We start from the raw sequence: 14,705 nt of genomic DNA on the forward strand, positions 1-14,705 counted from the left end.
TATATGTGCCAAGGTAGTAAGCTGCAACTTGTTAGACTTTTTTTTTAATGCCATTCCTCCAAACTTGACCCATTTGTAACTAAGCCAGCTAGGTCGCTGCTAACATACGGAAAGTTTGCTCGAACATTTCCTGATTTAGCAATGACCAGTGCATATGAACTGGTTTCAGGGGCTTTGAAATCATTTTGAAAGCAACAAGTGAATTAGATCATCATTAAGTCCTCAGAAGAAATATAATAATGAATTCAAATGCATGCTTTGCCTACTGGCAACTGGATTAGGCTAGATTTCTAATGTATTGAAATTTACGGATATCCCCCTCCCTTTCCCCAACACCCAATAAGAGAGGGGTGTTCGTAGAAGCTGTCCATTTCATCTGTTCCAGCCATTACATGTCGAGACTGAAAATCAAGTTTGCATTACATTGATTGTAGCTATGTAAGGCAAATGGTTGAGGTAAGCCATTTCTTGATATCAGCAAATTTTGCTATATGAAAGTATTGCGTAAAATGTGAAAATATCATGAAGCTGGTCGGATGACAACATGGTACCTTGAAGACATCAGTTATGAGGTGGGATAGCGTGCAGATGCAAGTAAGCGGTGGCAGAGACTTAAGGATTTCCTTCCGGCATCTGCTTGTTCAAACAGATCATGTCAAGCCTGAAGGCCATCGCCTTGCTCAAACAGAGCCGGGGAGAAAGGAGAAAATGTCTTGAAACAGAGATGGACGGGGAAAGAGAGAGAAGAGAGAGAGAGAGAGAGAGAAAGAGGAGAGAAAGATATAAAAGTGAGAGAAAGAGAGAGTAATATGCAAGAGAGTTATATAGAGACAAACATAGATACTGTGATAGAGGGATAGATCAGGAGAGAGAAGAAGAGAGAGTAGACAACCTTGGGAGGCTCGTTCTATCTTGTTTGGATGACATTGGTATGCTAATGGGAAGATACAAGAACAGCTCTCATATATACATATATCATCCCCCTTTCCTCTCTCTCTTTCTGTCCTTCTCTCCCAGGTTGATTCCCCCCATACTTATATCTCTCTTCAGGAATGAGTATTGCTAGTGTTCTGAAATAAACTGACCTTTTACAATAGAATGCAGTTATAATAATCATCATCATCATCATTATAATCATAATCATAATCATAATCAATCATAATCATAATAGCAGTAAATCCTTATGTGTATGATATGTATGATAAATCATAAGAATGAAATGTATCACAACTTTCAGGCAGTCAGAATGATGAGTAAAGGACAGACGATGTGATACTATCTAAGTTTGATGAGCCTAAAAGTGTGTCATATACTCTTCTCTTCATAAGATCAGTGGTTACAAAATACCTTGCTCCTTATAGGAGCATTGATACCCTTTAACTCTGATTTTGACTGTTCCACTAGAATTATTGACTATCAATTGATTTGCAGAACCAAAATCAAAATCCTGTGCTTTTGTCAAAGTAAGTATCAATCTTAATGGTTTACCAAATAGAAGACCCACTCATATATTTGGGATAAATTTCCCTGGACGGTTTCATAGAGTGTTTCACTCATCTTTTACCATTTGCTGCATCCGTAGTTATTAGTTTTCTGTTTTGTTTTGTGTAAAACTTCCCTTTAACTGCATTTTTCTCCCTGCTGTTAAGAAGTCTGCAATGCAAATGCATCAAACTTGAGGGGAGGAGGAGGATCAGGAGGTAATTTTCTCCATTCTTAATTCATGGCGATGACCCTGAAGCTGTTTCTGTCACGTTGCGAATAAAACCTCGGCCGGGAGAAAGAAGATGCATTTACAGGCAGGAATCCGTTCAGCTGAGGGGAGGAAAAAAGATTTAAATGAGGGAAGAAAAAGGAAAGGGAAGTGCCCCAACTAAATGTCATACCTACATGCCTATTTGTCAACTTTGCATTACCTGCCAAAGTCCAAATCCCACTTTTATCTCGGCAGATAAGAAATTATCCTGCATGTTGCATGCTTATTGGCATCATTTTTCTTTGAGAAAATGGCTGTATGCTTCCTAGAAATGAAGGGGAAAAGGTGCAAGTATAAAACCAGAACAAAAACAACAACAACAACGAAATGTTTTAATGCACTGCCATTAGATTCCCTTTTGACTTATGAATAATGGAGTATGATGGAAGGCGAGGTCTCCAAGAAACAATAAGACGCTTATTCTGGAATGTTTTTCCTATCCTGAAAGCAGCATGGAATTCTCAAGGAGTGCCGGAGTGAAAGGTTCAAATGCTACCTGCAGACGACAAATGATAATTATTATTGTAATGATGATGATATTATTGCCATCATAATCATCACGATAAATGTGCTTACACCTCCTCCAGGGCCATTGTAGATTTGATTTAAGGTTGTCTATTGTTACACATACATAATTACTCCCTGCCCTAGCTTTCCCCTGGTCCCATTAGAGATTTCCTTGATCGACATAAGATGAGCATTCAGTTTAGATGAGATGACGATTTCCTCATATTGATGTTTCATTTTCATGTTCTAGTTCGATTTTTTTTTTCACCTGTTATAAGACTTGGCTCATTAGGGTAATGACCTGGCTGTTGACTTGTATCTAGGTCACTTGGTATATGCTGGGCTGGAACGAAGGTAGATGATGGGGATGGGGGATGGGGAGGAGGAGGAGGAGGGCTTTTTTTTTGTTTTTGTTTTGTTCTTAATGGGAAGCCATAGCAAGGTCTCGCTCATCAGAATAGTATGCAAGTTTGAAGACTTGTCCAATTGTTCGCATTGGCCCGAGTTAGTTTATTGATTGCAGCCGAGGCAGAAGAATGCTGTGTAGGTTTTTCGGGGGATAACGAAGCCGGCCTCCAAGCTAAAATTACATCGCTGTTACGCATAATTTCCCAAGTGGTGCATTAAAGGGGGGAGTAGCCAAGAATTTGTGGAGTGTCATGGGTAATATCTGTTGAAATACAGATGCAGTGTACAGCTTTAAATGATAACTTGGGAGGTAAGTCATATGATGGCATTTCATTTCATCCTGAAATAATTATGTTGCAAGCAGTGTAGAACAGGTGGTCTTCAGGCTACTGGCAAAAATGGCAGACATTTTCTGAAGGCATATTGAAATTCAGGGGGAAAATGTTTTTCACAACAAAATAAAGACCACTTTTTATTTCAATTTCTTCTGTATGACATCTTTACTAATGCAGAGGATATTTCATGGAGAGAGAGAGAAAGGGGGGAGAGGGAGAGAGAGAAAAAATAGCTTTTAAAGTTTCAAGGGTGGAGAGATGAAAAATTTTGTCTGACTTATTTCTTTGCTTGTCTTGCCTCCACAATGCTTTTGAGATTTCATTCCCAAGATGAATCAACACTTTGGCCCGAATTCATGAAGGTGGTACAAATGAAACCATGGTTTAAACCATGGACAAAAACCATGGAGCGCCAAGTGTTGCACGGAATACTTCGTTTCGAGATTGTCATTTCGTCGACAAAATGACCATTTTTTGTTAACGAAATGTTCATGTAGTTACAAAATGTTGTCATTTCGTTGCAAAATAATCATTTCATCGACGAAATGACTGATTTCGTAACAAAATATTCCATGCAACATTTGGCGCTCCATGGTTTTTGTCCATGGTTTAAACCATGGTTTTAATTTGTACCACCTTCGTGAATTTGGGCCTTTAGGAGCAATATAGACATAGATTCATTTCTTTTCACTACCGGTGCAGAAGACACTGTAAAAAAGAGGAATGAGATTGGTGATTAGTATGTGAAATGCCTCCAAAGATTACATTGAATTTAGTAGAATTGTTATATCATTGAAGAAAGCAATTTTGTCCCAAAATTGTCATTTTTATTGATGAGATTAGGAGCCTACCCTTTTGTTGAAAAAAATTGTCATTTTGTTGATGAGATTATCCTTTTCTTTACAAAATTGCCATTTAGTGACAAAAGAAATTGTAATTTCATCCACAAAAATTGATGTCAATTGTCATTAAAAAAAAATTTTTTTGTCAAGAAAATTGTCATTTCAAGACGAAAAAGAGCATGCGACACTTGGCACCCCATACTATAAACTAGGAGCTTATCCTCAAAAGTTAGCTTGTCCTCGAGGTTAAGGATCACCGTCTGAACATAACTATTAGGGACCCCCATTTCATAAAAAGTTGATATGATATCAACTCTTGCTGGAATGGCAATTGTCATAGTAACGACAAGAATCCAGCTTCCTGATTGGCTGTTGCTATTGGAAGTTGCCATTCCAGCAAGAGTTGCCATCATAACATCTTTTACGAAATGGGACATAGGTGTTAAGGAAATTAGGTAATTTATTGACATCTAATTTGAAGACACCTGTGCCAGTCGGCAAAGAACACCCTCCAGTGTGCATGCCCATTGGCGATCAATGCACGGTTAGGGTAAATAGATATCACACTCTTTTTTTTTTTTTTTCTTGTAATGGATGACATTCTTGCATTTTTATAAAAGCTTAGATCAATAACAGTTTTAATGTTTCTGTAAATGTTGTGAGGGCTAAAAAAAAAGAACAAAATAATGAAGACAACCCGATTTTGGCAAGTGTGTATACGTGCATCCGAAGATGTAGAAGTATGATACTAGTTACATTGCCTGTATGCATGCTAACAATAGAGTCATGTGAGAGACCAGTCCACAGATACTGTAAAAGTGGAAATTTTCTCACATTTTGTGCGACATGAAAGCAGCACGAAAATGTAAGCACTCAAATTCATAGTGCAGACCAATTTTCTTTTACTGTAGTATATGTGCAGCCAAAGCCCTTGACTCTCTGCGAAATTAAAAAAACGCACAATTTACCTTATCCAGCTAAGCGTGCAAAAATTAACATCACAAGACTTTCTGCTTTTACGTGAGCAACCAGCTCAGCATTTACATGATGATTAGACAAAATGTATGTCACATCAGCCCAGTGTAGGCATTTTATGATTCATTGCGCTGATTGGCTGGCATTGTTGCATCGTTGCCATGGCAACCAGCCCATCTTGGGAGGAGGGTTAATACCTGGGCATGCATGAGTTTCATAGTCAGTGCTCTCACTGCTCTTATGAGCCTGGGTGATAGAGATGTGATGTTAATAAAAAACTTTATATCAGAGGGAGAGATAGTAACAAAAAAGAAGAAGAGAGAGAAAGAAAGAGAGGGGAGAGAGAGGGAGAGAGCTTTTATGAAAATTACTGGAATGAAAGTTCTGGATAAATGAGCAAAATTTGATAGGCGAATATGGGGCAGGTATAAGAAAAAAAAAAAAGTACAGCAGATTGAATGCCAGTAGGCCTGCCAGTCTTGACAATTCACTAGGACCAGAAGATTGCTGTCTTGGTCATGTGACCATTATGTCGCCAAATCTTGAAATCATCATTTGGTTTTACACACACACACACACACAAACACACACACAAACACACACACACACTCATTATACATACAAACAACCTTACATGGTACTGTTTTTTAAAGTTGTATTGATATGCCTTTCTGCTATATCTCTTCTTTCTTTCTCTCACTCCTATTTATATATCTGTCTATCTATCTGTCTCTCTCTCTCTCTGTGTCTCTCTCTATCAATCTCTGTCTGTCTGTCTGTCTGCCTGTCTGTCTGTGTGTGTCTCTCCTTTTCACTGATGGAGAGGGCTACAGATAGGAGTAATCACATACCCAATGCCTGTGAGTGGCGATTCCCGAAGAAAACAAGCGTCTCATGAAGATGTGAAGTCACTGATAGTTCATGCACAGAACAGAGGATGAGATGACTTTATCCAGCACATCTTGGAGAATTTTACTGCAGAAATTATCATGTCAACATTAAATCACTTGTGAATTTTACTGTGTATCTGGTATTGGATGAGGATTAGATGGAATCTGGTCAAATTTATTGATATTGCACAAGTGAGAAATTGATATGCAAACATTTGTCAGTTTTATGGGAGGCACAGGAACTTGACACTTCCAAAAATGCATTGTTACATAAAGAATCATTCATAATTTTTGCAATTTAGAAGCATTTGAAAATTTTGCAGTTGCATTAAACAATCATACATGAACAGCAAGGGAGTTACTGAAGTGATTTCTTTTCTTTTACTGATCCTTATAGAATACTATCCTTCAATGGTTTAGATTATGATTACAAGAGAACAGCAAAAAAACACATGACACAGATATGTGGTTATAGAGACGTTTATGCAAGTGACATGGCAGCCACACAGAAGGCGATCTATATGTAGGTGCCAGTCAAACACCTTCTGATATCATGGACTGACTTTTCAATGTCTGTGATATTTAAAGATATTTGCTTGGTTTAAGACTTGTAGCTCTCTTTTGCTCAGTCTGTAATTTGTTAATGTAGCATACATTTCTCTGTTGCCCAGTCTATAATTTGTTAATGTAGCATACATTATAAATGGTTCTTTGGGCTATTCTGCATCGAAATTGCCGTATTCATAAATGATGGATACTGATTTTCCACCTCCAATATCTAATCAATCAATGGTGATTATGCTTCATTCTGTGATGAGATCACCTCCCCTTTTTTCTCTGTCTCCATGGCAACAATGTCATGCATTTTGCATTATGTTGTTGTATCCATAGATCCTGATGATGTATATTGGGAAGGCAATAATTACCCATGTCTGATAAAGGATAAAGTCTGTCTACAAATAGAAGATGTTGGAACTCATGGTGATGTTGTGTGACCCACTGTTCAGACGCAAGCCAGTTTATACCAGAACTTGATAAAGAAATGACGGATAAAGAATCATTGTATAGCCAACAGACCGTTCAGATGCTAATCTTGACCGTTCTGGAAAACGTTGTATAGATGCGCAGTTTCCCTCTGCGCATGTTGTCTAATATGGTCGTATATGTTGCCGCTAGTGAGAGGAATAGGATCACCTTTTGCGCAAGCTCACTTGAGCCCCACCCAGGTATACTGTTCTATGGTTGCCATATGTTCAGATGCATAATGGACATGATGGAATACTGATTTGTTATCGAGTTCTAGTTCAAAACAATGCTCTGACTGTCGTTTTGTCATACATCAGTTTGTTAGCATTCAGACACATAAATTCATCATACAGCTATACTGTTTTAGTATAAATTTTGTGCATTTGCATTTGATCACCCTGTCAGAGTCTGACCCCCCCCCCCCCCCGTGACTTTGCTGCCAAGAATATCAAGGGTAGATGCTGAAATGGGGAGACTGTCATTATTATCATGCGGGGGGGGGGGGGGGGGGGGGGGGAAGGGGGGAGGTAGAGGGGGTAATGCAGTGCTATTCTTTGTGACAAGCACCAGGCATGGGTAAACATCAGGTTGCCCGTATGCCTCCCGCATCCAAAGAGCACGCAAGCTGTCGTAAGCATGTTTTATGGGCTAGCATATTTTTAATCACTTTCTGCAGCATTGCATGAAATCATAGTGCCATTCAGAGGAATTTAGGTTACGTGGAACACGACTGCATGATCCTTGTCACAATTACTGCAATTTTCCATCTCCCACTTGCTGTGATTTTGCTGGAAATTGGGATATGTGAAAGCAGGCATGTGTAATTGATTGATAGGGAGGACACTGGCAAACTTTCATGAATTACAGACAGACTGGCATGCTTACTAATGAATTGATTAGCTGGTGCACACAATAGGGGAATTCACAAATTACTGTGGTATTAGATACCATGGGTAATTATTTAGCACTGTTCTCATTTAGTTACGTTCAGACGGTAATCCCTAACCTCGAGAATAGGCTCTTGCCCCCTAACTACGACAGGCATTCACATGGCGAAGCTTATTCTTGAAGGTAGCTATCCTCGAGGATAGGCTCACTGCCCCCGTAACTACACTTACCTACAATTTCCTATCTACAAGTTCTTTCCACACGATGCCTATGAGTGGTGACCCCCTGTAGCTCGTTGATAGAGCGCTAACCCTTAGATATTATGTGGATAGCTATCTTCGAGTTAACTTCAAGATAGCTATCAACTAGTGTGTCTACACGTGCCTAACTACGAGCCTATCCTTGAGATTAGGGATCACCCTCTGAACGTAACTAATGGCAAAATACCACAGTAAGAGAGACAATGCTTATTCACCTGGTACTGTTCTTATTCACAAAATTCTGTGGTATTTCCAGTAAGCATTGTGCATGCGTGCATGCATCTCCAATGAGAAATGATACAGAGTGTGCACAAGAGAAATACTCTGCTGTGTGATCAGTGGCATTTCGTGACATTATTAACACTCAGATCTTGCATGTGCATTTTGTGCGCAGTTTGAATTACCACCCTAAATACCACGATATCATGTGATGATGAATTCACTTGATTGTGGGTGTTACAGAAAATGAGAAGAATAAGAATTTGGATGGCACATCGTCACAGAGTTTTCTGTCAATTTTTCTTTAAATGAGCTTTGGTTTACAAAGTTGTAGAAGAATTAAAAAGTCATGTAAGGTTTTGTGACTTTGAACAAAACGACTTCACTCCACAGTTAATATATCGTATATTGCGCAAGAGAAATATAGGCAGAGAGGTGTTATGGAGTGGAATCTGTTTGCAATTTCTGCAGATTTATACGTACATTCTATAACATGACGAATATATGTTCAACATTCCACTGGCATACCTCCGGCAGGGCATAAGTTCTCCGCAGCAAGAGGCATGGGTACAAAGGGGGGATTCTGGTTTCTTCTCCTATATTATACACACGTCCCTGATATAAGAGTACTCCCATGAATGAAAGGTATATCTTTTTATTGTTTTTTTTTCATCTCCTTCTCTCTGTTGTCATAATAACTCAGTAGGCTTACCTTCACTGCCATTCACCCATGGTGTGAGTGTTAAATGTGTGTGAGTGAGTGTGGTTGTGCGTGTGGTAATTTCAGCTGTCTGTGAGCGGGGATTTTAATTTCATAGATGGGTGATGCATGAGCGGTTAGCGCATCCTGGTGGCCAGATCTCTGCTAGTCTCCATTTCCAGACCTGTTTTCAAGTGATCACCTTATTGTTCCATGCAGTCAAGTACTCTGTTTATGCTGTGTATTTGAAGGTGGTTTTATTTTTGTTGTTGTCAAGAATTCCACAAGTTTACTGATTTTTGCAAAATGATAATGGCGTACAAATATATTGCCTCCTGTAACACAAATGCAATGTATATGTGGTACTCAATTGCAAATTTCTCCACTTGCGAAAATGTCTCGCAGGTCACAATTGAAGAAATATCATGCCTGTGAAATATGTGGTGTATGTGTATATGCACTGGGACCACCTATGTCAGGGAACCAATAAAGTAAACTGTATCTACAGAACAGACTCATATACTACCGACAGCCTAGTAAAAATTCAAAACTCTTTCCCTAATTCTGCATAGAGCAGTATTTGATTATTGATAGATTAATATAATCTTTCCGCCGCAGACAGCATTATTATTAGGCACCAACCGCAAATTTATCATGAGCCATAGACTGCCCCAAAGGCTTTCTCTGCCCTCCACTCCTCAGTCAATGGCCTTTTTTACATACACACACACAAACACACACAGACACACACACACAGAGGCACATACACACATAAAACACATAACTCACATGCCCACATGCACGCAGACACACACAGACCCCTCGTATACCCAACATACTTTTTTTTTTTCATTTTCAAAACAATTTGAAAAGAAAAAGATCAGTTTACCTGTAATATTCAATTTCAATTCTTCCTCCATTCAATCATTTTATCCTGAAACATATTAACAAATACTTAATCTGCACATAAGCTATGATCACATTTCCAGTACAATCTACATTAACAATGATTATCCAGTATTAGAGACAATAATTATCCACCAAATGTTTCGGCTGTAACAACTATACTTGACTGATCAGAGATAATCAAAGTTAAAAGTTACACGCTCTCACACCCCCACACACATACACCCACACACTTAATAAATCTTGGACAAGAACCACGAATAAGGGGGAAAAAATGATGATATTACAAATAAATGATTTTAAGGAAATGTAGACACTGATCACTTTCTCATACTCATATGTATGATATGAATATGTGTGTGTGTGTGTTTGCATGTGCAGAGAGAGAGAATTAGTTTATAAATGCATAGAAACATTATATTTGTGACCAAAGCAGTAAAAAAAAAATCATATGGCAGTAATGTCCATGTCATATAAATTGTATGTCAGATGATGCATTTTTACCATTGGATACTGTGCTATCAGCAATTATAGGAACAGATTATCAGATACGTGTATATTTTGTTTGTGAATACGCAGTGAAATATAATTCAGCACAAGAAACTATCTGAATAAGTGTTATATAATGACATACAGTGTAAATGGTATCCTGAGGTACCAAATAAAAATCAGCCATTTTGTTGAATTATTATTATTTTTTTTAAGAGGTTGTACCCTGGGTTGCCAAAAAGTGGAAATTATTTTGATGCTTGAGCTAGCCACTACACTGCAGTGCACTGAAGCACACGCTATTGCTAGCACAGCGTGCCATGCATGCATTGTATAACGTGCAGTGGCATGGGAGTGACTATGTACACACACACATAGTGCATGCATTTCTCTGCGGCTGTCCTCGAGTGGACATGAGGTGGCGCTACACAACGTGGTAACCCGGGGTACTACCCCGGGGTAATGCGTGATGCATCATATACGAAAGCAATTTCACCACTGGCTGTTGTTCTTGCCTATACAACAGTGAGGTAGAGATTTAAATAGAAGAAGATAGTTTTCTTCTAGAAAATCCTCCCAGATCCACAAAAGAACCAGCACATGTGTATAGAAATGTGCTCTTAATGAAGTCATTTTGTAAATCTGACAGCAAAATGTGAATTGCAGTTCTTCCAGGCATTTTGATATGTAAGTAATCTTTATCTAATTGTGGTCTGGACATGTTTCCTCAACTGCATTTGATGTGATTCTGTGATCCAAATGCTTTGACATCAGAACATGTTGAAAAGGTAGAATTCAGCTTGCCCCTTTGTGTGCTTTGGCACAAGAAACCACTAAGTATTGTACGCATTGTCCAAAGTCTCTGGCTTAGAAAGAATCAAAGGGATGGTATAATTCTGGTTGAGATGGAGATTCAGGTTTTTTTTTTTGTTGTTTTTTTTTTAGATAGTTAAGAACCACTTATGTCAAATATTAAAGAGCATATAATTCTGCGAGGAATTAAAAGTGTATTTAATGAAAATCGGGGGTAAAATAGCTGAGATATCTAAGTACAAAGAGGTTCTAATAAAAGACGGGGCCCAACTTTTATTAGGATCACTTTTTTGATATCTCAGCCATTTCAAAATGGGTTTTCATCAAATAAACTTTCAATTCCTCTTAGAATTGTTTGCTCTTTACTATTTCATGTATAATTAAAAACGGTTTCTTATTATCTCAGAAGAAGTTATAGCCTGAATCCCCAGCCTTTGAATGTTTCTACAGGTAAATGGCACTATATAAATGCTGTTTCATCATCATCATCATCATCATCATCATCATCATCATCATCATCATCATCATCATCATCATCATCTCAGCCAAAACCATACCATCCCTTTATTCTTGTTTCACTGCCACCGTGGTGCATACATAATATGTATACACGGCTGCAAGTTGAGGGAGCGTGTGTGATTGACAGGCCGTGAAGTTTGTGACTCAGCTGTTTTACAGAATGTGTTTGCAGTCGGTGGTCATTGGGGTGACTGCTTTCGCATGTGAACACACCATAAGCTCTGAGCAAATTCAGAAATATGTATGTCAGAAACAACGCTTAGAACGAGGTCTTTTGTGAGTCTGAAACCCCTCTCCAACTGTGAGCAAGGTCGACATGCATAATCCTGTATCGTGCGGAAGCTGGTGGTGCACCGGTGCATACATGGTGCTTGTTCAACTGACATTACATTTCTGTCATGCAATACTGTAAAAGTGGATTTTTCGCGTGAATGACTTCTCAGGCTCGGCTGGGTGAGATGACTTCTGCATGCTTATTATTTCATGGACACTCGTGATGATTTAGCACCTTACGTTCTTTAAACAGTTCACCACTGCCACAGCGCTTAAGGACTTTGGCAACCATTACGATGGTAAAACGTAACTGATCTGCAGTATGACAGCAAGTTTTGTATGCTACAGGACTGGTAAACATCAAGAAAGTTGCAAATATTGTAACAGTTACTTCCTTAACATATGCCATTAAAATATTTGCACACTGGTTTAAGGTAAAAAGGAAGATATTTAGTTTTAGTCTAGTGTACCAGGGTAGACCTAGTGCTTGTGCAGAACAATTTCACTGTGAAATTATGGAAGAAAAATCTCCATATGGATCAAATACTGGTAGGCGATTTTAACTTCCATTCTGTATATTACGTTCTCTGATGAAGTTTGTTACATGAGAGCTTCCTCACAATACACAAATAAAGGTAAATGTGTCTGTTTTGGTCATTTCAGACCAAAATCCATATAAAAACATTTCTCAGATTGTTATCTTCTTTGGTTTCGTTAGGCTGTTATGTGTCTTCAATTGAAAAAAAAAAAAGAAGAGCATGTCATTGTTGGCGAAGGGGCTAACTTCTGTGACTCAGGAATCAAATGCTATCTAGAAACTTTGGGCTGGTGAAAATACATACCGTAAGACTCTTAAAAGACTTAAAGGAAAAAAAAGAAGGAAGAACCGCACATTGGCGCCAGCAAGAGATACAGATTTTCCCCTCTCCTTCAGCATCTTCTTCCCCCTTCCCATCACCCCACACTCCCTGACTTCCTGGAGGCAGGGAGCGGAATGGGCACTTTAGGTTAGTCTCGATGCCAGCTGTTGTATCATTTAGCACCAGATTTCCAATTTTGTGAGACTTATTCTAAAAGTCTTAATGGCAGGATAATGAGCTCTGACACCATTGAAAGCCTGTTAATGGTTTTACTTTCAATTAACAGCCAAATTAAATTCTTCACATTTTTAAAGATGCTGTTCACTATTTCTATGAATCAATAATGTCTTGTACTTAATTGTTGCAAGTATCATCACATTTATTTGTGTGATTTTATCAGATGTCGTAATGATAGTTATCAGTCCTTTCACTGATTACAGTCATTAGTCACCATTGTTAAGTTGTCTTGTTACAGTCACTTTTTAGATGATGAATTTTGCATGCACAGGATGGCAGTTGCAAGCACCAGTGTCGATTGTTGAAAGGCACTAATGTATGACTTCATATAGAGGCCATGATAAACCTCCATTAATCTCTCCCCTTTGATAAACTTTAACTTGCTGTGTTTGTGCCCAAAATGTGTATTTGTATGTGTTTAAATGCACATAACCATTTGTCATCTTATATGTTTATACCTACGTGTGTGTGTGTGTGTGTGTGTGTATGTCTGTATATTGCTCTTTCATAGGTGCATAAAATGCATGTTTACATGATACGATTATCAAACTGTATTGATTTCATGGAGAATATCAAAGTATTCAACAGAGTATCCCACTTTGCGTTCTGAATTAATCACTCTAGGCACTCTCCTACAGAGCAAGGGAGAGAAAAAACAAACAAACAAACAAACAGACATATGCGTAATAATGAAATATAACATAAGGTATCATTTCTTAGGAATGGAATTGGCACGGAACTTGGTCTGAGCATCAAGACTGGGCATCAGGCAAGGAGCAAGGGGGTTGCAGAAGGGGTGGGTTGAACTCTTCTTCCTGGTCTGCCGATGGGGAGACTCCTTTGAATATTTTCGCCTCGAGGGAGGCGGCTCGTTCCAAAACACTTCATCCTCATCCCGACACATGGCTACCTCCAAGTTGACCAAAATAACCACTAAGGTTTAATTCAGATCATGCCGCAAAGGAAAGAAGAGGGGGATATTGGGGGGGGGGGGGGATGGTGGGGGGGGGGGGGAGTGATGGTGGCATCAGATAAGAAAGTGTATATGTATGTGTTCTTTCTTTCATGTTTCCTGTGAAGTTTCTGATTCCCCTCCCGTATCATTGACGATACATATGTCAATGACTGGTGCCGTGCTTGTCACTTGCACAGAGTGCGCAGCAGTGGTTGCAGTGCAATGCAGCGACGGTATTCGACGAGTCGCAATATCGATCTCATTGTCTCGTTGTCAGTCAGTATCAATCAAACAAACAATACATGAAGGGACATGAAGGGATATTTTGCTCTTATTCGGTTTATTTCCATATCATATGAAATACAAAACATGACAATGACATTCAGATAATCATGATATCAGTGAATTGGTAATAACATGTGTATACTCTGAGCATGATATGTTAGAAAGTGCTGTATTTCAGCATATCGTCGATGGGGTGACAAGACCTCGTATCTCAAAAATGTCAATTTTTTTTTTTTTTGGCTTAATGGTCAAATAATGGGTCAAGTGATGTCTTGGCCAAATCCCAACTGTCTTACTCCAAAAATGAAGCCACCATGACATGTCAAAGGAAAGGCTTTCCCATTCACTACAGTGCTTTGGCCGCCATGTTTTTTTGCTCTTCTGAACATTTGTCATTTTTTAGATACGAGGTCTTGTCACCCCAGCGACGATATCTCTCTTAATTATCTGGCCAAATTGATTATCCGGAGGCCCGCCGGTCCCGATGTAGCCAGATAATCAAGGTCCTACTGTATTTGCAGTTTTGTGGAAACATGTAAAACTTTTTTTTTGCAGTGAATTA

General features: G+C 38.8%; 1 protein-coding gene across 1 annotated transcript in view; it reads left to right on the plus strand.

The window, feature by feature from the left end:
• Positions 1-14,705, plus strand: part of LOC139732947 (uncharacterized) — a 128,940-nt gene that overhangs the window by 53,014 nt on the left and 61,221 nt on the right. The gene's annotated exons all lie outside the window — the stretch shown is intronic.

Source organism: Diadema antillarum, unplaced genomic scaffold (assembly GCF_040938485.1).
Source record: "Diadema antillarum isolate AM-2024a unplaced genomic scaffold, OU_Dant_1.0 seq00000456_RagTag, whole genome shotgun sequence".
NCBI classification, from domain to species: domain Eukaryota; kingdom Metazoa; phylum Echinodermata; class Echinoidea; order Diadematoida; family Diadematidae; genus Diadema; species Diadema antillarum.